The 25,569-nt window shown below is 43.5% G+C and overlaps 1 long non-coding RNA gene across 1 annotated transcript; it reads right to left on the reverse strand.

The window, feature by feature from the left end:
* Nucleotides 1-777: 777 nt before the first annotated feature.
* LOC128119136 (uncharacterized) lies at nucleotides 778-22,985 on the reverse strand. Its single transcript, XR_008221474.1, has 3 exons — nucleotides 19,851-22,985; nucleotides 19,277-19,481; nucleotides 778-13,744 (listed from the first exon to the last, which is right to left on the reverse strand). It is a non-coding gene; the product is annotated as an uncharacterized LOC128119136 (long non-coding RNA).
* Nucleotides 22,986-25,569: the final 2,584 nt, after the last annotated feature.

Consider the following 25,569-nt stretch of genomic DNA (forward strand, 5'->3'; position numbering starts at 1 on the left):
GCACCAAAGGTTGGTCATCTCTGCCTCCTCAGGAACACACTGCAGGGCAAGCGTGAGGGTTCCAGCAGATTATTGTAAGAGAGTTGGACGGCTGGGCAGTGAAGGCAGAACAGCCAACTGAGGGCCCATAAATAAATGACCAGAAGGGCAGCTGATGCTCCCAGAAGGACTTCGTTAATTCTGGCCAACAAAAAACATATTCCTGGAAAATGTTAGATATGCAAAATTTAGTGGACCAAGTACTTGCAAAGGAAAAAGAGGAGGGAGCTTGAAGATGTGGGGCCAGCTGGGCAGTTCCATTCCAAACCTCATTCCTGTGAAAGACAGTGGGGAGGGAGGCTGGGAGGCGTCTCAGCCAGTAAAATGTTTGTTGTCCAAGAAACGGGCCCGAGTTTGGGTCCCTAGGTCAGATTATTGTTAGGCATGGTAGAGTATGTTTATAGTCCTAGTTCTGGGGAACAGAGACAGGGAGGTCCCTGGAACTTGATGGCCACCAGTCTAGCAGAACTGGCGAACCCAGGCTTGGTGCAAGAATATCTCAAAAAATAAGACGAAAGTGACCATGGAGGACACCTGACATCAACTTCCAACTCCCACGTGCACTCCCATATGTATGTATGTGTGCACATACACAAACATGTACATGTGAATACATTATACATACATTTCTAAATTAAAAAATAGAGAGTTAGGAGGTGTGACTCTCAGACTATGGTGCGATTGTAGATGTAATTCTAAACGGTATTATTAAATAAGAAACACAGAGCCGAATAAGGAGCTAAAAGCCCAGAGATCAGAGCAGTAGCCAAGAGCTAAGACCACCTTATCTTACCACTCGCTGCTGTACTTCCCCTGAGAGAGAACTTCTTCCTGTGTCTTGTCTTTTCATTGCCTTTCTGTTCTGTTCATTGTCTTTCTTTCTTCTCATTGGTTCTAAACACAACCATATGACTTTCTCGTCACTGCCTGTCTATACAGACCTCCAGTCTCTATGGTTGGTACTGGGATTAAAGGCATGTGTCACCATGCTGGCTGTGTCCTTGAACACACAGAGACTCTTCCTGCCATGTGATCGGATTAAGGGCGTGTGCCACCATCACTGACTTCTGCTAAATGGCTTGCTCTTAGCTCTGATCCCCAGGCAACTTTATTTATTAACATACAAATAAAATCACATTTCAGCACAAATAAAATATCACCATATTTCCCCCTTCTATTCTAATAAAAAGAAGAAAAAAGGAAAAAAGTTATAACTAACATAAGAAAAACTATAGACAATAAGTACAATAACTATAAATAATATATACAAGCAATAAATAACTAAACAATGTCTAGTCCATTTGCATTTGACAAACTCAGAGAAAATATTCCATTATCTATCCTATTTTGGTAAATCCAAAATGTACCTGATTCACTTTCTATCCTAACTTATATTACCAGAACTATCTTATAATGTCTTTCAAATTTATACACTTACACCTCTTTAGTGAGTTTCTTTTCTAAAATTCATAACAAAGAAAACTATAACTACTAATTTTTAACTATAATTATCTAATCTTCAACTCCCTCAGAGACCCAAGAAGGAAATAACATTACCTAAAAAAAAGGAAGTGCACGCAAGCGGCTTCCAAAAAAAATTGTGAGTTGACAGAAACAGCCAGCTGCCTGGACAGTCACCTGAGGTTTCTCCACAGTGTTGGGACATCATCTTCAGCCTATAGGCTTAGCGTATCTGACAGACTCATTTGTGAAGTAGGATGTACACAAGGCCAACAGTTCAACCTCATTTTGGGTGAGAGCAGTCCATATACCAGAAACACCTGAATTCCCCTAGTGTCACGTCATGATTCAGGATTTTAAATTCTGGAAATTGTTGATGTTTTTTTTTAATTCAGCTGTCCATTCTTCTTGGCTTGTGGGTGGCTTCATCTCTTTTATTAAATGCCGGTTTACCATTGAGAGGTTAGACTCTGTCAGCTTAGTTACTCTTCAAGAATAACTGTTTCAGCTGCTGTTCCACTGCACACCAGAAGCCATCGACCCACTGCCAGTTCAACTGCCTTCGAAGAAAGGGGCACTGTACCTTTTCTGGATTGCAAAGGCCACTTCAGGGATGATGCCATACTGTTCTGGCCTCCGAGGATGCCTGTTGCTAAAGCCACAACCACACTTGTCTTGGCAAGAATCAGTAGTCCTTTGTTTCATGTCCTGCCTGTCCATTTTGTCCTGTTTGTCAGCAGTCGATTCGAGGACACTTTGTTGTCCAGTGGCTAACTTTTGCCACAATGAAAGTTAACTCCATATGCAGTTTCTTCAATGCCCATATTTTCTCTGAAGTAGATTAGTACTGCCAGGAGCCGACATGTCTCATAGTCATAAGAAAAGAAAAAAATTCTAAGTTATTAAAACATTTTAAATGCCATATTCTGTAGATCTCTGAAGGGTTTGAAGATGACCTGTCTATCTAAAATATATCTGCTCGATCTTGAAATTATACCTAATATGACTACCAGTTCGATGGTAATGTCTGTTAACTTTCATTTCTTTATATTCTAATAGTTGGTAATAATAACATTCAAGGATTAGCAAATTTCATTACATTGTTAAATGAACTGCATAAGTACAATATCTTGAACAAGATTAGAAATATACGTATGGCATTTTCTAACAATATCAATCTCAATATATATATATATATAATTTGTATACAATAAACAAAAATCCAATCTAATGTAAAGTATTTAAAACTAGTAATTGTCTTTTAAAAGTAGATTAAATAATCTTTTATCTATATCATATCTATATCCTCTCTTTACTTTTCAGAGTAGATTCAATAATCTACCCTCTAGAACCTTAAATCTAATCTCCTTTGCTTAGCCCTTTTCCTAACCCTTAACAACAACTTGTAACCAGCCCTCCTAAACAATGAAAATTATCCCAGACCCAAAACCCATTAAAAAGACCAAAAACCACCTGGCCCACACCACCTCTTTGGGAATGTGGGTGCTGTGTTCTTAAAATTGCTTCTTGCTGGATATGGGCGAAGGCATCTTTATTCTGAAAAGAAAAATTTGGGGTTAATTGTCAAATTCTAGGAAAGGTAACCATATCCTTCATTATCCAGTCTGTGTATAATGCCAAAGTTCAGGGTTTATCTCAAGTCCTTATTCAAGTAGTCTGTGAAACTGGATCATCTCAGCTAGTCATCTCAAAATTGCTCTGAGCACCTTGTAGTTCAAAGCTGATCTGTAGATGATGTTTGTCAGCTTAGTGGTATTATTATTGTCCACGTGGAATTATTGTTGTTGTGGGGCCCCATCTTCTTCCTGGAGACTTCAAATTTGATGTTAGGCCTGGTCGTGATTTTCTGCAGAAAACTGATAGAGACTCGAACACAAAGACATGTATAGGCAGCTAATTGAAGCCTTTGTTCTAGAATTAGTACTCTATATGACCATTAATATCTTAACAAAGTTTAAAATATATATGTATATATACATTAATCTTATAAATTTTGATATAAAATTCATACTTTAAGAAAAGTTTAAAAGATCAGAATAGAATCAAAAAATTGAGATTAGTGGTAATAGAATAGTCCCTTAATTTTTTTTTGTTTGTTTTCTCCTGTCCCATATCAGAAGATGGCTCTTTCTTCCGGCATGATACAAGGAGTTTGCATTTTCCTTTTAACAACATGCTTGGGTTTAAAGAAGGAGAGAGCCATTCTCCAACTCCAAAGTCAGCTTTAATTTTTAATTGAACTGGGATTACAAGAAGAACAATAGTGTTAAATGTCTTTAGAGAAGAGCAGAAACAACATTTAGGAAGACTTATGAAATTTTATAGATGATATACCAATAGGCCATTTTACTCTTTTTCTTGGGACATTTTTTTCTAGATCATTTGTCCTTTTTCTTCAGATGTCTCATTTGTCCAGTGTTCTTCAGATTCCTTAGATTTCATTCTCCTAAAAGACAAAAACAAAAACCTTTTCCCAAGACTAACTTTGGGGAGGTTCCCTTTTGGCAAGTTATATCTGATTAAATGAAAAGGCATGTGTTAATGGTATAAGTTAGTTTAAATTGGATGGTCATGCTGGTTGATGAACTATTACCTCTTCTAATTAAGAGGTCTGTCTTGTTCAGATCGAACCTTTATCGATTTTGATGGTACCCATAGCTTATCATCTCCTGTAGAAACAAAAGCAAAACCTCGTCCCCAACGTAACACATACCCTGGTGTCCATTCTGAGGTCAGCACGTCCTTAAAGTATATAGGCTGATTTAATTTGGCAGTTTTTTCTATTATCCAATGTCTCTCTGCAGCTGTTGTTCCTTTCTCATTGGCATTAAGAAAATTCAAAGTTAATATAGCTTTATGCAGTCTGTTTCTGGGGGTTTTTGTTACCCCTTTCTGTTTATTTAGCATATCCTTTAGAGTTCTGTTTGATCTTTGTATAACTGCTTGGCTTGTAGGATTATGTGGTATACCTGTAATATGCTTTATATTGTAATAAGAAAAAAATTGTTTCATTTTAACAGAGACATATGATGGAGCATTGTCAGTTTTAATTTGTGCAGGTATACCCATGATGGCCGTAACTTCTAGTAAATGTGTCATTACAGAATCAGCTTTTTCAGAACTCAAAGCAGTTGCCTATTGAAATCCTGAATAAGTATCAATGGTATGGTGTACATATTTCAATTTTCCAAATTCTGCAAAGTGAAACACATCCATCTGTCAGATTTCATTCCTCCGAGTACCCTTTGGGTTACATCCTGCTAGTAATGGTGTCTGATTGTAAAAAGAACAAGTAGGACATTTCCTTACAATTTCCTTGTCTTGTTCTCAGAAAATTTAGACCTCAACAATGAAGAATCTGAGAGAAAGCCGTGGCTCAGAGAAGACCAACATACCTCAGGAATTGCTTGCCTTAATTCCTTTATGAGTCCAGTCACTGGTAGGGAAATTATTTATCTGAATTAGAACTTTTAAATAAATGCAAGCTTTTTCTTCATGGTTGCTTCCCCCAATAAATCTCTTTCAAGTTTGACTTATCTTTATGTCTACTTCCTGAAGGACCTAATGAACATAGGCAGCCAAGAGAGTTCTCAGAAAAGTGAAATAGGAATTTGGGACTGGCATGCTTGTCATTGGTCAGGAGAAGAGGCTGCTGTTCAGAGTGACAGGTAGACATGGATGGTCCCTGGCACAAATATAGATTGTTCGCTAACAATTTCTCCAGTGATAAATGGGATCATGTCTCATAGACATAAAGAGGTCACTTCACAAGCAGTGCAGTGATTCAGGTATTAGAAAACTTTGGGGAAATGGTCTGCAGAACTGGCTGGGTTCTGCTAACTTGTACTGATACCTTGACGATGGATAACGCTTCTGTGGGTAACTGACAACAAGTAGTTAAGGCTGAGGAAACATCTATCTCCTTCAGTGGAAAAGCACACACAGCTGGTGAACACATTGAAGGCCCAGAACAGACACAGCTCAAGGTCACTGAATGCTAAGCAAAAGCAGGCTTGTCAGTTTAAAGTTAGAATCTTGGTAGGGATAACTTTGAGATCCTAAGACATGTATTTGGGAAACTTGGGTGAATATTCCTGAAGGCATTGTCTCTGAAGATCCCCGTGGATAACTTTCACTGTGTTTGAGAACACTGAAGAAACCTAAAAGACAACTGATGTCTTTCCAGGATCTGCCTGGCTCTGGTCCTGGTTGATAACTGGGGATAAACTCTATCATAGTCCACCAGGAGCTTTCTGAGTCTGATAAAGATGGACAAAATTCCATGCCTAAGAAATTCACTGAGCAGCTGACATGTGTCCCAGGAACAAAGCATTGGGAGGAGACTTTCAAAGTCCTTACCCAGAAGGGCTGAAATGTGGGTAAGGCTGGATGGACAAGGATTCACTGATCTAGGGTTACTCTCTTGTGACATGAGAATTAACATTCTGATGAGAAGCCCAGAGGTGAAAATGTGCTTCAAGGGTGGCTCTTTGACACTTGCAGAAGAACTAACCAATGCAGGATGCAGAAGAGCCTGGGTCTCTTCGCCAGAGTGGACGACGGGACAAGGGGGCAGAGAATACATTTCTGTGAGGCCAGAAGACCCACCACAAGAGGATGCATCACAGAAGCAGGGCAGAGCCGGGGGAATATGCAAGTCACTAGGCTGGAGAGGCAGCCGTGGAGCTTTAACAGGCAGAGAAAGATGTGGTCCCCGAATACAGGGCAGGTTTGACAAACCACCACCACTTTGCCGTAATCATGATGATGGACAAAGTGGTTTGACACACAACAGAACTGGCTAAAAAAGCATGGTATTCTCGGAAGAAAACGGATAGAAGGCTAGCAAAGGTTCGCTAAGCATCCACAACTCAATGGAAGAAATGGACCAAAAAGCAAGGGATTGTCCCAGGCCAGTCATTCTAACTGTGTCACCAGTCCAGAGCAGAGCCAAATACCCAGGAGGCGAAGTTCTATGAAGCCAGAGCAAAGACAGACTCTTTGAGCTCCCCAGAATGTCCTTCTAGAAATTATTATGTGGTTATATCTTGCAGAAATTAGGATACATAGAGATTTTGAGGGCTGTGAACGCAGGGTCTGAAGGAAGCTTCAGCTGGAGACTCACAGCATATTATCATGGCCCTTCCTATAGGACTCAGGTAATATTGTAGAACATTATTTTAAAGTGTGTTACTTTTGTTTAACTTTGTGAAGCTGTGTTACTTTGCCTGTCTAAAGCACCTGATGGTCTAATATAGAACTGACCAGCTAATAGCAAGGCAGGAGAAAGAATAGGCGGGGCTGGCAGGAGAGAGAATACATAGAAGGAGAAATCTGGGAGGGAAAAAGAAGGTAGCCAAAGGAGGAGGAGGATGCCACCCAGCTACACAGAAGTAGTGGCAGTAATTAGGTAACTGAGCAATTTACTAGTCTTACTCCTGTAGAAACCAGGTAGGTCCTAAGAGAAGAAATGATTTCCTTGCTGTATCCAACTCACGGGGGCACAGCCAAGTAGTAACTCAAATTTTAGCTGCTGTAGCAGAGGTATGCTGTAGCCAGAGAGTACAGATAAACCTTTATGGCCACATTCTGATAACACTGACCTAGAAACGAGGATTAGAATGACTGAGTTTATGCAGAGCCGACCACACCACTCAGAACATGTGGTTGGAGTCTGCACACTTTGCTGGCAGAGTGGTGACCACTCTCCTGTTAGGCCTGACTGTCCCTTATAGGACCATTGGTGGAATGGCCTAATACTGCTCACACAGGACAACAAGGGCACCCAATTTGCTCAAGGACTTATAAGACATGTGAGCTGTAGAGAAGATAAGCCTTATGAAGATTCAGGAAACTGTCACTTGGTCATTTTCAGGGGTTTTGGGTCAGGCCCACTTAAGTACTGGTTCCTGCTTCGAAAGGTCCAGCTTTGTGGGTAAGTCCTTTCTGCCGAGCCTCTGGTACAACCCCACAGCTCCAGGAGACTATTTTGGTGGAAGGAAAATTGCATTGGAGCCTTTGAGAAGGGCAAGTAGTGGTGTGGTCACACATTCTGGTCTGCAGAGCTGTGGGTAGCATCAGTTACAGGGTTTGTAGGATGCCGGGTTCCAGGCATGAATTCTCTGATGGCAGAGCAGCCTTTTCGGGGTCAAGGAGCATGGGTGGGGCGGCTCTGTCATAGCAAGAAGATGCAGGAACACAGGGCTGAGGACTGAATTTTTATGGAATCCTTAAGACCACCCCTCAGATCTGTCCTCTGAGGAGGAAAGAAAGCTGGAGAGCTTTCCACCAGCTCCAGTTCCTCACTGGCTGTTCAGTCGCTTCTGAGGCCATGGCCTGACCCATCTACTTTCAGGAAGGGCACATTTCTTTGGCTGATGGCATACTAGTCAAGAGACTTGGAAAGTTAACCACATGCCTAGGCAGTCTGCCTGTAACCTTCAGTAAAGGCTGAAAGGATATAAACAGGAATCTAAAGGTGCCTTCTATACATTCACAAAATCTTGAAATCATAGCAAATTTTTGTCGGAGATAGATATGTGGAGAATAAACAAGCATCTTTCAACTCATCTGCCCTCTCTCTTCCTGTGCTCCCACTTCCTGGTGAGTAAGAGGCTTAATTGGTGGAATGTGTAATTTGATTTAATCCCAGTCTGACTCAGCAATGTCCACAGTACTTCCAAATACCATCCATTCCTGTCAGATAAAAACCATCTCTCCCTGACCTTCCCAGGCATCCTTGAGATGGCAGAAAACAGCAGACCCCGCATGTCCAGGGTCTCTTTGTCTCTTGCCCATTGTCCCCTATCCCCCCTCTGCTGGCATGTGAGCCTGGAGTGGCTTCGGATGTCTTTCTGGCCCACCCTGGGGCTTTCCAAGGTTGCTTTGGTGGTTCAGTTGAAGGATTGGCTGGGACTGCCACTCACCCTCTCACCATGGCAACTTTCAATCAAAGCTCCCGGGAATTGTTATCTGCATCTCCTGTTCTCTTTCAAACCGTCATCGTGCCTAAACTTCATTCCCTTCCCACTCTCCCAGGGACCAAAGGAATCGTTGGGTCCAGGTCTGGTATTTAATTCACCACTGCACCCCTGTCATTTAGTACAGTCTGACACACAGGCCACTCTGGAAAACTGATTAATAAACAGAACAATGTTAAGGGAGACATCCCAGTCACCTTTGAAAAGCTCACTTCTCCCCTACAAAGGAGCACTCCATAGGAAAAATGTCTTCCTAGAATACAAAAGTCCTTCTCTGTGAAGGTTCCCCTACCTCCCCTCTCCTGACATCACTCTGTGACTATGCCTGGCAGGGACAGAGGTGTCTCCCCAAAGTAGCCATGCCTGTCCTAGAAGATTCCTTAACCACATTAACCATGTTAGTGCTTTGCTTCCTGCTGGCCAGTGGGCTGCAGAGAGCCAGTACCGGGAGAGGAGAACTTGAGCTTCCACAGCAACAGGCTCCATTAGATCGCAGCCTGGTACCAGGGCCTCTTCACCTTTACCTGTGGGGTGACTTCTCACATCAATCACCAGGCTTCTGTAGTTTTGAAGCCTAAGTATACATAATAGCTTAGTCATGGTGGAAATTTAAATAGCCCAATTGGAGACCTGCATTAAGAACAGGTGTGGCCTTCTGGTTGATGACTGGCTGTATAGGCCTAGGAGGCTCTGAAAGAGCACACAGGTCTTCTCCCTAGCTTCCCACTGCTGGCATACCACACAGAGATCATTGTGTTTGAATGCTCCAGTAGCATTACTTTCAAAAGTCCCTGAACTGGCTTGGAAGCCCTTTTATTATCAATGTAGTTGGCATGGTTACCAATAGTTCGTGTTCATGATCAACCTTGACTCTGTGTGTGTGTGTGTGTGTGTGTGTGTGTGTGTGTGTGTGTGTGTGAGAGAGAGAGAGAGAGAGAGAGAGAGAGAGAGAGAGAGAGAGAGAGAGAGAGACGGAGAGACAGAAAGACAGAGAGACAGAGAAACAGAGACAGAGATAGAGACAGAGAGACAGGGTCTCCTGTAGCCCACTGTAGCACAGGCTGGCCTCAAACTCTCTTTATAGTAGAGGATGACTTTGATCTTCCTGCTTCCACCTCCCAAGGGCTGAGATCACCCGTGCACACCATCAAGCCCCAGTTTACGCAGTGCTGGGAATGGAACCCAAGGCCAGCACTCTCCTCAGCACAGCCACAGTCATTGGCCAAGGGGGAAAGTTATACATCGGGTCTGGAGTCAGGGAGCCTGAACGTGGTTCTTCATGGTGTCATTTTAGGTGGGTCTCTAAATTCTAGTGTCTTCATCTATAAAATGTTGAAAATAAAAATTACTTCCTCATGAGGCTGTGAATTTTCCAGGTAATGAAGTGAAAAGTTATTTGTAAAATGTAAAGGCTTCACTTTATTATATAATAGTTCATGATATATTGTGTAGCCAGTAATGCTCTGTAAGAATCTGTGGACATTTCATTATTTATAAAACATGATCTTTTGGGGAGATGAAAGAGGAAATCAATGGGGTGAGTCAAAGCCAAATGTGGTAGCTCACTCTTATAATCCCAGCACTTGGGAGGCTGAAACAGGAGGATTGCCCAGGCTTTCAAGGCTAACTTTGTCTACATAGTCTGAAATCGAAGCCAGCATAGAGAGAGTGGAGAGAGAAAGACAGAGGGAGAAAGGGGGAGAGAGAGAGAGAGAGAGAGAGAGAGAGAGAGAGAGAGAGAGCACTCAACAAATGCCTTCAAAGTATAAATGGATTTTTTGGAAGTCTATAAGAAAAAACTGGGGCTAGAAGACATCTGTTTAACTTTATCTGAAATCTGTGCAAAGTGGAGAGATTAAGTAAACAAGAATGACACGTTTCCTGTTGGCATAACATGGTATTTACTGTTGATACAATAACATAGTGATTGAGTCTGGTTTGTCTAAAAGAGGACATCTTATCTTCTGTTTAGAGTGGGTGAGGATCTGGGACTGCTTTTCAGTGTCTGGCTGATTTGTCCTTGAGGTTTCCAGAACAAAAGCATCCCTTACTAAACAGCTGGCAGGATCCTGCTAGGGTCAGAGGGTAGCGTGAGAGGCTGAATCAGAAGGATCTCAAGTGAGTTACGATACTGATTAGGCTCAGTGGGGCAGAAGCTGAAGACAGAGAGCCCTCCTAATCCCGCTGTTCATTTTGTTCTTATAGTGTTCTTTCGACCCCCTGGCCCTTCCCTGTTTGATTCAACTTTGTGGTCTCCAAAGCTGGAACACAGAAAAATATCAGCCTTCAAATTTTACAAGAAGGAGGCCTCAGGGGAATGGAGGAATTGAGATATATGTGGGGGATGTGCTCTTCACACGGACCCTCTGGGGTTGCTCCTTCTATGCTTGCCTTTTGAAGTCGGTCATAACCAGAGTAGTGACAGTTGACTAAGTAACTGATCCCACTCATGTCCAATGACCCCCCCACTAGGGTGGCTTCCTGTTCACACTCCAGGACCAGATAAGCTCCTGAGGTGGAAACTGGGGCTCTATATCCTAGGGGATCATGGAGAAATACAAAGTATGAGCCACCCTGTCCCCTAGTACATGTTCTCTCCTCCTTCTAGGAATTGGTACCACACCACCAAAAGCACACATAGCTGCTCTCTACTGAAGTTTCATTCCAGTTCAGGTAAGGAGCTCCAGCTCCATTTCACAGAGTCCCTGTACCCAGGAACATCCATGTATTTAGGGTGTGAGTAGAATCCAGTGCAGACTTGGAGCAGGAGGGAAACACGCACCCTTTGGCCATCTCTCCTTCTGCAGGACGACCTTGGCAAGGCCCTTTGGGAAAAAGGAATGGCAGAGTGGTGGGGGGAGAGAAAGAGATTTGAGAAGTGTCTTCCTCAGCCACACCAGGGTTCCTTTCCCTCTCTTTAAGCCATTGTCATTTTAGCAGAAAGAAGAACCCAATTCCCCTGTACTTATGCAAGAGCCCAGGGCATCTCCTAAGGGCACAGACACTTTGCTGGAAGGAAAGACACAGTCACAGAGAAGAGTGAGCTGTCTCTGCCAAAGGAGAGGAGACCGGAGTAGATTACAGCTGTGCAGTGCCAGGGCTGCACCAGCTCCAACCTGCAACCTCTTGCACCATTGGTGAGGTGTGGTGGGGACTGGCAAACGACACGTGGACATCTTTCTGCGTGAGCCTTTTATGGGTGCCCTTTCTCCAGAGAGGAGTCAATATGACTGATCTGCTGTGATAGCAGCTCAGGCGGCCTCACTAGCACACAGGTTACACAGAATGTTCTCTACACAGCTAGCCACAGAGTTGAGTTCCCTCTTAGAACATAGTAGAATTTCCACGTTCTTGCAAAGGGAGAACTAATGAACTGTGGAAGGTTTCAACACCCATAACTAGACATCAACACTGAGTCTGTTGCTGGCAGAGCATAGGAAAACACAAAATCCCAAGAAAACGTAACATTTTTGTGGGAAAACGTTTCTCACTGTTACCCCCCCCCCCTTTGCCTTCACTGTATTGAGTAATTACCACAATACATCAGCTGCTAGTTCCATCTTTGTGCTGACGGCATTCTGAGGGTTAGCCCAGAGCAATCTGACAGCAGCCCACCAGCTTTTCACAAGGATTTGTTTTTTTCTAGTACAAACAACCTCAAATGCTTCGCAGCCAAATGAGGGCATCAGCCACGTCCTCTGTGCAAGTTCTCGGAAACAAACGCAAATCCAGAGGAAATCACATCGGTCCAAGTTTTTCTCCTCTTCCCAGCTTGTCTCTACATTTGGAGCTACAGTGCTAAAATAAGGTCCCTTGCTGGCTACTATTTTCTGCACTGAGGTAAAAAACAAAACTTCTTTTATATTGAAAACACACGTAAACAAATGTACAAGTGCAATAAAAACAATTAAAATGGTGTGGTACGAATGGGATGGCTGACCATGTACAAAGTACAGTTACTGCTGGGCCAAGACTTGAGTTTGCAACTTTCTTTTCATTTTCATTTTCCTCTGTTTCTCACTTTTCTGTGTCCTTTTTCCTAACTTCCCATCAGGCACATGACAGATTCAAGATTCTACTTTGATTTGATTTGATCCACTATGGCATTTTTGTGTGTGTGTGTGTGTGTGTGTGTGTGTGTGTGTGTGTGTATCTGGCTCATCAAACTCTACAAATGGGAACATTTTACCAATCTGAATAAATTATAGAAATCTTACTTGCCTCTAAATCCCTTTACCCTCACTCACATATAATACAGGTGCTATGAATATTTTCTTTACATATATTGATAATCATATCGAATACTATGATAATTCTTCCTGCATAAAGTTTAGGAAACTTGAGAGGAAGAAGTCTCTTGAACTTGTATTTTTAGGTATTTTTTTTCTTCTTCAAAATATTTGAAGAGTCTTTAAAAAAAATTGTCTTTCTTTTTCTTTTTTAACAGTATTTATTTATTTTAAATTTTACTTTATGTCTTTCTTTTTCAATAACCCCCTTTAATTTAAATTTAGTCATTTACTCAGATAGATCTGTGGTAACATATTCCCTTAGGTTTCCTTTATCTGAGAAATGTCTGTTTCCTTTTAATTTTTGAAATGCAATTTCACTATGTATAAGATTCTGGACTGACACTCCTGTCACCGGAAAATCTCATGTGACATTGTCCCTGGGAAAATACGCAGGAGCGTCTATTAACCACAGAGAGGGAACCAATGGCGAACGTAAGCCAACCTGGTGAACCGATGACCTTTGTCAGGGTTACAGGAATGTAGGTGAAAGGTCATTTACTGGGGCAGAAATGACTCAAAGACAGCTGATCCCCAAAAGCCCAGACAAACATGGGTGACAGGCCACCAAAGCAGGGACCCTGGAACTCACTAAACAACTTGCAGGCAATTCAGCAGGTGAGAGAATTTTCTTACAGGCTGCTCTGCTGCTCTCTGTGTCTTTCAGGCAGTTTGTGTGGCCTCTGTCTCTTCCAGATGCTTGTCTTGTCTCTGCCTATTCTAGGCAGCTCAGCTGATCTGAGAGTTTTCCAGAAAGCTCCACAGGTCTTTTTCTCTTTCAGACTGTTTGGCTGGTCTCTGACTCTTCCAGGCAGCTCAGTTGGTCTGGAAGAGTCTCTCCCTAGTCTTTGCTGCACACGAATGCTAGAGGGAGGGACCTAGTATATCTTCTCAGTTTCGGGGACTTCCTGAGGCTTCTGAGTTGCTTACTTCCTGAGTCTTAATGGTGTTTCCCTGCAGGATGTAATATATGGAGGAAATCGTTACACAACTTCCATTCCTATATTTTCTCATGAGGATGTTGTAGCAGATGGTAGATTGTGAGTAGCAAACAGGTGAACCAAGTAGTGTATCCCAAACAGATTTTGAAAATTAGGAGATGCTTATACATGTCAAAAGTAGTAATAGAGGGGAGGTGAACTGTGGAGTAGGAGAGGCGAGCTGAAAAACTGTTTAGAAAAAGTGACAGAGATTGAGGGCTGCTTATGAAGTGACACCATGGAAACTCATGGGATGTGGAGGTGGGGAATCAATTTCAAGGTCTATTAGTACTTACTTGACACCACCTTAGGGCAGAGAGGCTTCTCATCTGAGTCTGTTTCCAAAATGAGCAAATGATTTGTTCACTTTCCTGTGACTTGATTCTCATAGTTTGTCACAGAAAGCCATGTCATGGGATTGAGATTGTCTACCTGTTGTTATTTTATTATTTTTATTCATGTATGTGTATGGGCATGTGCTTACAGGTGCGTGTGTGCGTGCGTGTGTGTGTGTGTGTGTGTGTGTGTGTGTGTGTGCGTGCGTGCGTGCGTGTGTGTGTCCTCAGAGGCCAGAAAAGGGTGTTGGATCCCTTGGTGCTGGAGTTATAGGTGGTTCTGGGCTACCTGACATGGGTGCTGGGAAATGAACTTGGGTCCTCTGCAAAAGCAGCATTCGCTACCAACTGCGGAGCCATCTTGCCAGCCCCTGTCTGTTTAAATCAGTTTCCCAACATGCCCCTCCAACAGTGGCATCTCTCTGTCTAATTCACATGTGACTTATTTAACATGTGGAGATTCAGGACTGAATGTCGTGAGACTATAAAAAGATTTCTGTACCTCTTCTGTGTTTAAGCACAGACAGGCTGAATGTCAAGTTTTTGTTCCAGCTAGCCTCTGACTGACAGCTAAAGACTGTCACTTATTAAATTAATACTCATAAATAGAAGAGCCATATAAGTAATATCATGCATTTTCTCCTTTGGCATCTCTTAAAAAGATCAAAAAGATGTTTGCAATTCCTTTAAATTTTACTAAATTTATGTAACATTTTCTCTCGAATTTTCTTGCATAGTAAATATCACTGAGCACCACCACCACTTCATGCAAATATCACTGAGTACTATCACTTCTTGCAAATCAGATGCAGAACTACAGGATCAGCTTCCATTTCAGGTCAAGATGCTAAGTTGATGCTATGTTTTATGTCTCTTGTCTCTTTAATTCTGTAATAATAAAAATTGCCACAACCCACTTCTGCTCATTTGACAGAGACTGAACTTAAAAAGTGACAACCCTTCCAGTGTCTGTGTCAGAGCTGTGTGCTGAGAACCACGTGGTGGCTGCTGTCCTGAATGCAGTCTCCACCACTTTACCATCACCTGGGACATCACTGCAGTTGTACAAATAGCACAGACTCGTAGTCACACCTCAGGAGCCTTCTGGAATGCCCCCTATCTCCGTCCTGTTTCTTCCATGAGCTCAGTTATTCTTCCACTTACAAATTCAGCAATGAGAATGATTGTCACCACCTTCGTAATTAGTCATTACTTCTGTTAGGCCCCAGGCATGGCAGCACATAGTTATATATTGATATTACTTGTGTTGGGCTGCTGCTGTATCCTCCAAACTGGAGTATTCTCTCCTGGCAGCAGGTGACTCATGAGTTCAAGAAGCTTACAGTTACTCCTGACCATCATAAACACCAATGTTCTTCTCCACATAGAATCGCAGAGTCTCCCTCAAAACCTGACCAACAAAATGCATTTAAGATGGGTAAGTTAAAATTTCCTCTCTTGAAAACTGCTTTTTTTTAAAAACATTTTTGCAGTCACCTGATGGGCAAATAATGAGCCTGATTCCTTTTCCTGTCTCTCCTGGACATTAGGCATCTGTGGCTGCCACAGGTCCGAGCCCTCTTCCTCTGAAGGAACAAAGCAGGCAGCCAGAGAAACAGGTTGCTTTTGCTGGATGATGTCGTCATCCAGGTCCGCAGTGAGGGAGCTGCTGTCTGCCAGCTCTGGTTTTCTCTGCACTAAGAAGCTGTCTTGGTTTTCTCTCTCCACAGGGATGCAGCAGGGCTGGGTGGGAGATGAGGGGGGAGGATGGTACCCCCACTGATGGCTCTAAGAGCACATGACAGAAGAAAACCAGGCTATTACTAAAACTGATCAGCTCCGAGGCAATGCAATCAAAGCCTTCAATTACACCTGGGTGATTTAATCAACTCCCTGTCAAACTCGGGCTGGGGCTCCTCCGGTACTGTACAAATACAGTAATTACCACACCAGCTTGCAATAAGATATGATTTCAGTGGATTAGAAAACACATTCTGTCCTCAATTACCAACAGCCAATTTATAGGCCCTGAAACAAGCAATATTTTTTAATTGCTGCCTTGTGTCATTATCTCAAAATTACTTCTCTTATGAGGCATTGAATCATCTCAGCAATGTGGGAGTGAGGGCAGGGGGGAGAGCCAAAACCTTGTGCTCCATTCTCTCAGATGAAATAGGAATAGAAGCATCAACCTTGTTCCCTGCTGTGTTCGATTTTGAAATAAGAAAACAATCCAAACCCCAGAGACTCTCAACTATACAAATGACCATAAGCAAATCCCAGGGGTCCAGAGGGGATGGAGAAAGAAGCCTGTGCCTTTTCTGTCTCCTAGCCAGATTTTCCCTCATGTCCCTATCTTCCAAGATTCCTTTCACAGAGACATTTATTTATTTTGAGAGTATGCTTCAGTTTGTGCTAGATATGGCCACTGTCACTGGAGATCTGCATGTTTGAGAGATTTGCAATCTCTACCCCTTGCCTTCCGAGCCCAGGTACCCTTCCAAAGAACAGGAGTGACTTAGCTCCACTCAGCCATAGCAGAGCGCCTAGATCCCTCACTTCCTGGTTCAGTGCATTTCAGATACTCCCTGCTGACTTCCTCCACCCTCCCAGGCTCAGCTCAGAGAAACTTCATAGGAAGTACTTTTGCTTTACCAGACAGCAGAGTCCAGAAAAAAATTATTGTTATTGTTAGTACTAGAAACCTTCCATAGAATTTCCAACACCAGACACTGTTCTAAGTACTTTACAAATACTGTAGCAGTCAGTTGTAGTGTGCCGTTGTTCTCACTTACTAGGTGAGGAGCTTATGCCTTGAATGGTTAAAGGTTCTGGATGCACTGATGTCATACGACACTGAATGAAACCCAGAAGGAATAGGTTTTGATCCTCATTCGGTAGCTAATTAGCATCTTTAGTAGCAATATTTATTGAGAGTGCCATGCACTTTTTAAGCATTTCACATGTAGTGTCACATTTAATCCTCATAATGACTCCATTGGGTAGAAACTACCCCACTGAATAAGCATAAAGTTGCAATGGAGAGAAGCAGCTCGCCCAGGGTAAGATCACAAGGAAATGGCACTTCTATGCCCTGTTCTTAATAACCATTACCTTTGCAGTGGTGACTTCTCTCAGGCTCTGGTGAAATGCCTGACAGAGAAATGGTTTGATAGTCTAGCCCTGGTGGTGAAGCCTGGGGAAGTTCATGGTGGTGGGAGGGTGGGTCTTCTCACATCTTGATGATGAGAAAGCAATGAGTGAGGAATGCAGAACTCATGCAACGTCTCCTTTTTCCATTTTTATTCAGTCTGGGACTCTAGCCCATGGATGGTACCACCCACATCCAGGGTAGGTCTTCCATACTCAGTTAAGTCTCTTTGTAAATACCCATACAGATACTTCTAAGAAGTGTGTCTCCATGGTGATGTCAAATCTAGTCAAGTGGATAATTGGGATGAGCCATCACTGTGTCATAACTAGCTGTCTCTAGTTGTGATCTCCCAAATCCATAATTTCAAGTTCTATTCCACCACTTGGACAATGTCCTAGAGGTCTCAAAAACATGTTTCCCATCTTGAGGACACCATTTTCTTGATCCCAAACCCATATATTCTTCAATATTTCTAATATTCTGGAATAGATCCCTTTATCTGCTTGGTTATCTAAGCCAACAGCCTAGGCATAATTCTGGGTTACCGATCACTTGGAGAATTGCCATGATCTTCTGATAGAATGACTGATGCCAGTTGAATCATTTTTAGAGACACACAGTTATCTCACTAGCAACTCCCTGCTCCTGGCTTATCAACAACTATGTCTTGGGAGGTTCTTAATAATCTTCATGACAAGCTCCTGCAGACAGCTTTGTTTACAGTAACAATGCTGCCTTCTCTGGTCTCTTTCTTGCCTTTCTTGGTTTCATGCCGTACTCCCTCCCCCAGTTGCATCCTTCTCTACAGGTTTCCTTGCTTCCTTCCAGAGGCATACAGAGGAAGAGAAGCATACAGAAGAAGGGAGGACTGTGATGTTGCCTCAGCTCCTGTCTGACTTCAGCACTACTCACCCAGGGCTTGAAAGCATCACAAACTCCGGGGAGTTCAAGGCTTTTAGTCTAAATGACTGGGCCATAAACCTGGAGAAGATAATTTTGCTTCATTTAGTCAAATCCCCCAGTGTTCAAAGGAGCAAGGGACACAAAAACTGTATGGATAAACACATGGGTTGCCGGGAAGTGGTGGCACGCACCTTTAATCCCAGCACTTGGTAGGCAGAGACAGGCAGCTCTTTGTGAGTTCGAAGCCATCCTGGCCTGCAGAGCTAGTTCCAGGCTGGCCAGTGCTGTTACAAGTGAAACCCTGTCTCAAAAAATCAAACCAAATCAAACAAAACAATAATAAAAAACCACAGGGGTGAGTGAGGATCTAAGTCTTTACTCTAAAGGTTCAGAGTCCATGTTCTCCTTCAAGGACAGATCTTCCTGGGTTAAGGTATAGATCTGAGTGCTTTCTGTCCATGGAGAATGTCATTTCCCATTTGGAGTGCCTCGAGGTGGACGTAAACATGTGCTTTATATGGTTAGAGAGATAATTCAGTTGTCCTCATTCACTGAACATCTATCTGTAGGATGAAATTGTGCAATATCAAATAATTTTTAACAGAGTCCTTGTCTCAAACGTACAGCTTGTAGATTGGTGGCTTAGGTTTGGAGGTTGACACTGGAGGAATCTTACAAAAAGGAACTAAAGTGGACCATGATAATCTAGACACCAATGCCATTTCAAATGCTCAGTAGCTGCTACAAGTTTATTGGGCCATATAATTTAAATAATTAAGCCTATTAAGTTAATTAGTCAAATGATTTTTAAAAATTCACCATTTGCTTATACTTTCACACACTATTTTGCCTATTTTTCATTCAGAAAGTGTCATGCCTCAAAGAGAGAGAGAGAGAGAGAGAGAGAGAGAGAGAGAGAGAGAGAGAGAGAGAGAGAAGGAAAAAAGAAAGTAAAAAGGAAGAAGAAAAAGGAATCTGCACGCAGGCTAAGTCAGCACTGTGGCATGCTGAAAATATTTGGACAGGGTAGGTATTAAACTGTCTCAGCATGGTCCCCTACAAACATATGAATTTGGGCACATTTTTCAGGAGTTATTTACATTAAAAATAGTACCTTGCTTGTTCAATCACTGTTCCTGCAATTTAATCCGTTCGCTGGCTGTGTAGACAGTCTTGACCATCCACCACGTTCATGCCAAACCAGGGGACAGGTTGGAGGAAACCACAGCACTCCTTGCCCTGGGATAATGGAGTCAGATTTGCCACCATGGCTTTGGGCCAGTTCTGTGAGGGTTGCCCGCCCTTGAGAGTCCGTCTCCCTGGAGAGACGGAATGAAAGAAGGTAAAAACAAATAGGACTAGATGGACTCATAAAACTTACCCCAATCTTTGGAGCCTGGCATTTTTGATTTATGGGGTTCACAAAGCATTACCAGATTAAAACAAGGAATGTCCTGCAGAGTGCTCCTTCTCTTGCTGAGAACCCCAAATGTCCTGCAGAGCACCCATTCTCCAGCAGAGAACCCCTCACGGCAGCATCGGCTAAAGGTTATAGAGTGGGCCAGGAAGCCAGCCCCCCCCACCCCAGAACCATCTTCAGCCTGCCCCAAGCCGTGCACATCAGCAGAGCAGGAGCAGGGAAAGTTACTGGTTGTCCTTGATTCTTTACCCAGAGACGAAGAACTTACAAGCGCTCTGTGGAAGCTTGTCGAGAGATGATTTGCTTCAATCTCTCCTCCTGTGGAGGGAGCCCATTTCTTCTCTCAGTCCCAAGAGGAAGGAAGAACAATTCACCAGCCCACTCATTCTGAGCCTCCACAGTTTCAGAGACTATTGTGACAAAGCAATTTTCCTCAGGCTGTCACTTTGCTGTCATTTGAATGTTAACCCCTTCATTCACACCGAGTTGAAACTCCCTGGATCTCTGACCCACATCCTCACTCAATCTATGCCTTGGCCTCCCTGAGCTTAGGCCAGGCCTTGCTCTTAATTAGCTCATGGAAAACAACAGGATCTTCTCCCATCGGAGCCAGGTGAAGAAGCCCCCTGAAGCAATGAGCCCTCCAGATCTGGCCTGGTCAGCCACTAGAGTAGAGATTCTCAACCTTCTGATGCTGCAACCCTTTAATACAGTGCCTCATGCTCTTTCTCCCTTTGTTTAATAAACAGATCATTCTCCAGATCTCAGATGAGCCATTATTTTGTCCTCAAAGTTTATGATTGGTGACCCCCAACTGTAAAATTATTTTCATTGCTACTTCATAACTGTGATTATGCTACTGTTATGAATCATAATATAAATATCTGATATACAGGATGTCTGATATGTGACACCCTCAAGGGATCGTGACCCACAGGTTGAGAAACCACTGCACTAGAGGAAGACTGACCTTACAGAGATTGTACACACACACACACACACACACACACACACACCCCTGAGCTATCTCCCCAACCCAGCTTTTTCTCTTGTCTTTAAAATAAACACTTGGTGCATGTCTGCCATATGCCAGGCACCAAAGATAAAACTATAAACAAAAGAGTCTTTGTCCTCGAGGGTAAACGAGGAAAGGAGAAACAGCAATTGAGGAGTCAGTCACTAACAGATATTTACATACTCTACATGAGTGGGCCTGGGTTGGAGTGGGGATCATGAGAAATTGTGAGAACAAAACAATGGCTCAGCTGAGATTGGAGAATGATCTGTTAATTAAGCAAAGAGACAAAGAGTTTCTAGAAAAGGCCACTAACCATGCAAAGGCCCGGTGGTGGGTGGTGACAGAGTATCCATCCCTGACCCCAGAAGCATGAAGGAATGGTGGGATAGTCCAGAATAAGGCTGTAGAGGCTAGACAAGGCCTCAGGGCCCCTGCTGAAGGTTTCAGTCTTTATATTATAATTTAGATGTAATTGAAATAGTGTGTCCTTTGCCTAATAGGAAACCACTGAATTTTTCAAGCTAAAATGTACATTAAGCCAAATGTGAGCTCCTACTTTCCGGCCTTCGGAATGAACTGTACATTGTTTACTGTTGCTTAAACTCCTCCGTGCTCCAGTCCCACCCCTAACCACCATCTCTTTCATGTTCCAGTTGCCCTGTGATGGTGAATGTGCATGGTCAGTTTGGCTGGACTTAGAATCACGGTGGAAATATGCTCTGGCTGTGTCTGTGAGGGTTTTTCCAGAAAGGTTTAGCTGAAGAGCAAAGACCTTCCCCGAACATGGGTGGCGCCATCCTCTGAGCAGGGTCCTGAACAGGATGAAAAGGAGAGAGTGGGCTCAGTGCCAGGTTTGTCTCCCTTGCCTCCTGGTGTGGAGTCCACGTGACAGCTTCCTCAAGCTCCTGCTGCTGAGCCTTCCTGCCACAATGGACACACCTTCGTGGTTGCCCAGAATAAACCTCTCTTCTCAAGTTGCCTTTGGTGGGCACTTTGTCATGACAACAAACGTGGTAGCTAATGCGCGCCAGGTACAGTAGATTCCATCTCCGCCATCTTGCTCTCTCACTTTGCCTCCTGCCGCCTGGGACGCCACATATTTGATCCTATCAAACCTCCAGTCTGAAATGAATGCAGGCTGCGTGTTCTGCAGAAACTGGAGCGATGTCCGTCCACAGGCACCCCATACAGAGCCAGATACATCGTGGATTCTAATAAATGTGAATGAGTGAATGAATGAATGTTTTAAAACTCTGAATGCAAATCCACCCTCTCCAGGCACTCTTTCCTGATTCTCCAAGTTGGAACAGGTTGATCCTCCCTTGCTACTGTCCTGGGCTACAGCTCATTCTGGTTCTAACACTGGGGGTTTTCAGTCACATGTTTAAGAACACATACCCAGTATACCCGACTCACATCAAGGCTCAAAAGGAGCACCTTGACACTAGCCCTGCTGTCTCCACCGCGTGGCATCATCCCAGTCTTTCTTCTCTGGCTACGGTTCCCACTAGCTCTCATTAACTGCATTCAGTGCAGCAGGAAGGAGGCTTTCTGTGCACAGGGCCCACCTTGAGAATGATGATGCTGACCTGGGTTTCTCCCTCTATTTCCTCTCAGACTGCCAATCATTGGGGTATTGCAGCCTTTCTGTAGCTGCCCCACCCACACGTCTAAGGGTAGTGGTGGGGTTGAGATGTAGCATGTGCCATCCAAACTCTGTGTTGCACTTTGTAATCAGCTCTGTAATATCTGTGCTTGGAGTCAGCTGTGTGGAGAAATGTCTCCTCAACAGTTGACTCTATGTTTTTGGATTGCTCCTTGCACGGTATTCCCAAACTACCCAAATCAAACCAGGGCAAGCCTCCTCTCCAGAGCGTCGCTGACACAGACTGGCTGTGTGAAGGACTGACCTCTAGCATGTTTTCTCCAAGCTGCTTCAAAACAGAGCAACAGGAGCTAAGAAGAAAAGAAGACTCTGTGTGGTTCTGTCCCAAGCAGGGATGTCTATGGCCAAATCATTATTAGAGCCTACCAGTAGAGTGAGGACAGATGCTTTTGAGCTGTGACTGGTGTCCACCCACCTGTCTCCAGGCAAGGAACTGGATGCTCTCGGGCCTCTCAGACACTGTAAAGAAATGGAGATGGGAACTTTGGAGAAATTGTGTCCTGCTCTATCATATGGGCATGAAGAAACAGGAACTATGCAAGTGTCCTGTTTCTGCTGAGTAAATGTCTACATCCAGCTTGGACCTGTAACTTGTGTTCCTCAGATCACCCTGGATGACAATAATCAAAGTCTCCAACAGACCAAAATAATACACATTTTTTGGTTCTAGTCAGAGAGGTTTCACTACTCCAAAAGTTCCCTCAGCTTTGGTGTGCCTGTGCTAGGCATTTATTTCTTAATGAGCACACACATGTGGACACACACACACACACACACACACACACACACACCCCTAATACAGGGAAGAAGATAGAGCAGTCTTCCCTGGTCTCCCCTGCCATGGCTCATACACTCACGGGGCCAGATAGATCTCTTCTAGCACACCTCTAAACAAGTGGCTACCACGGTGACTTGCACTGGGGAGTGAGATGCTCTTCACTTCAGATCCACACCAAAGGCTATGTGCATTAATGTCTTTGTGTGTATGTGTGTGGGGGGGGATCATAAACTACAGATACTAGCTGAATCGTGTATTAGAGTGAGGTGATAGCCAGAATAACTAAGCATTTTAGAGATATGGATCTATACGGGGACAGTCTTTTGGATCATAACACTTTTGGAGCTGTAGAAGACCCATCTGGCAGAGGGCAGATGATCAGTCAACATCTTTTCTTTTTGTTTTTTGCTTTCTTAACTGTTTTTACTTCAAAGATTTGGGATTTCTTTTCCCCATCAGAAAAAAAATACTCCTTGGGGAAAATCTGAAATTAATTCACAGCTTGGTACAAACCCACACTGCCCACGCTCTCCTCCTTGGTCTAAAACTTGCATCCAATATCAAACTAAAAACTAGAGCACATTGTGTTGTGTTAACAGGATTCTAGGAATCAGGATGAAACTAAAGGGCTATTCTGGGAAGAGGAGGCTCTTCCTCCATGTTCTCCACCCATTCACAGACCAGGGAGTCTGTGCAATGGCTGTATGTTTTATGTAAGCATTCCACATGGGAACAGGCCCTGACAGCACTGTGTAAGAGAATGCAGCTTAAAAGCATGTGGCATGCATCTTCCTTTTGAAGCTAATAAAAAGCTTGGCCATAGCCCTTCTCATCATGGAAAGAAATCTCACAGAGCCCTTTCCACCTACCCAGTGCCAAGTGGAAAAAGCACAGTTCCGAGTTATTTTATCAGTAGTTGGGAAGCCAAGATAAGGAACGGTCACACCCCTCTGGCTTCAACAAATTTCAAGAGTGGGCTTTCCTATCGCTAGCTCAAGGCTGGAGTTCTTTTCAGAGAACTTTCACATCCTCTGAAACGTATTTGGAAAAGTTTCAGAACAATCATTACGCTATCAGCCTTCTCCGGCATGTACCTATGAGAATAAACTGTGGTGTGTGTGTGTGTGTGTGTGTGTGTGTGTGTGTGTGTGTGTGTGTGTGTGTGAAAATAAATGAATGTGACTGTCAAGGCACTCTTGTTGAGGCCAAAGAGCAACTTGCAGAATTTGTTTCTCTCTTTCTCTTAGTCTTAGGGATCCGACTCAGGCTGCCAGTTTTGGTGACAAAGGCCCTCACTGACTGAGCTATCTCACCAACTGTTCACCTCAGTTTTTGAGACAAGGTCTCTCATCGGACCAGGAACACATTGATTTGTCTATGCTGCCTGGCCAGTGAGCTCCCGGGATCTGCCTGTGTCCTCCCCCACCCACTTAGCACAGGGGTTATACTGGTAGGCCTGGTTTTGCCCTGGGTGTGGGGACCCAAACATGGGTCCTCATACCTGTGCAGTTTGCTTACTGATCTCTCTTCACAACCCTGACTCGTGTTTTATGCAAGAAAATACCTTTCACTGTGGCGGCCATGTGAAGTGTGGTCCCCAGTGGGGGCACACGTCAGGATGAGGCCATCCAAAGGACTAGAAAAGAAAACATAGGAGGATAAAGAACCAGGCAATAACTTGTCCACCAGAAATAACAAAGCCTTGAGAGGAGTAAGAGAGCAGTGATGGGCTGGGAACCTGCGCCCACGCTGGAGGGAACCTGGAGACTTTTTAGCTAAGAAGTGAATTAAAGTCATTCCGGTTCTTTATAGCCATTACTCTGCTTTCATAGACTTTGGGAAGCCCATGCATGTTCTTAGTTCAGAGTCAGGTCGAGTTAATTCTTGAGAACTACACTGTAAAGTGTAATGTTCTCAGCTCAGGGGAACCCGTGGCAAGTGCTGGCCTTTCTCTGGGCATGGATGGGAGGAGCTAGCAAGCTGCATCTGAGTTTCCTGAGTCAGAACTGAGGCGAAGTCAGCTTCAGGTATAGTTCTGTGTTTACTACCCTCAGTTTGCATTATCAGAGTGACTCTAAAAGTTCTTATGGCAGGTTTCACAGAACTTCTTGGAAGGTCAATGCAATTTTTAAAAATAGCTAATCTCAGACACTAGAAACTGGAGAGACATCCCGTGTTCATGGATTGGTAGAATTAATATTATAAAAATGACCATTCTACCAAAATCCATTTACACATTCAATACAATTCCAACCAAAATTCCTATCTCACTCTTTCCAAAAATAGAAAGAAAAAAAACTGTCCTAAAATTTGTATGGAACCGCAAAAACCCAGATAGTCAAAACAACCCTGAGCAAAAGGAACAGCACTGGAGGGATTACAATTCTAGAACAATACTGAAGACCCAAGCCTGAGTACACGTGACTGTAGTGATCTGTAGTCCACAGAGATGCAAAAAACATGAGCTGGAGAACAGACATCTTCAACAAACAGTGCCGGGAAAACTGGATGTCCACGTGCAGAAG

This window comes from Peromyscus californicus, unplaced genomic scaffold (assembly GCF_007827085.1).
Source record: "Peromyscus californicus insignis strain IS unplaced genomic scaffold, ASM782708v3 Scaffold_11__1_contigs__length_118956290, whole genome shotgun sequence".
Lineage (NCBI taxonomy): Eukaryota > Metazoa > Chordata > Mammalia > Rodentia > Cricetidae > Peromyscus > Peromyscus californicus.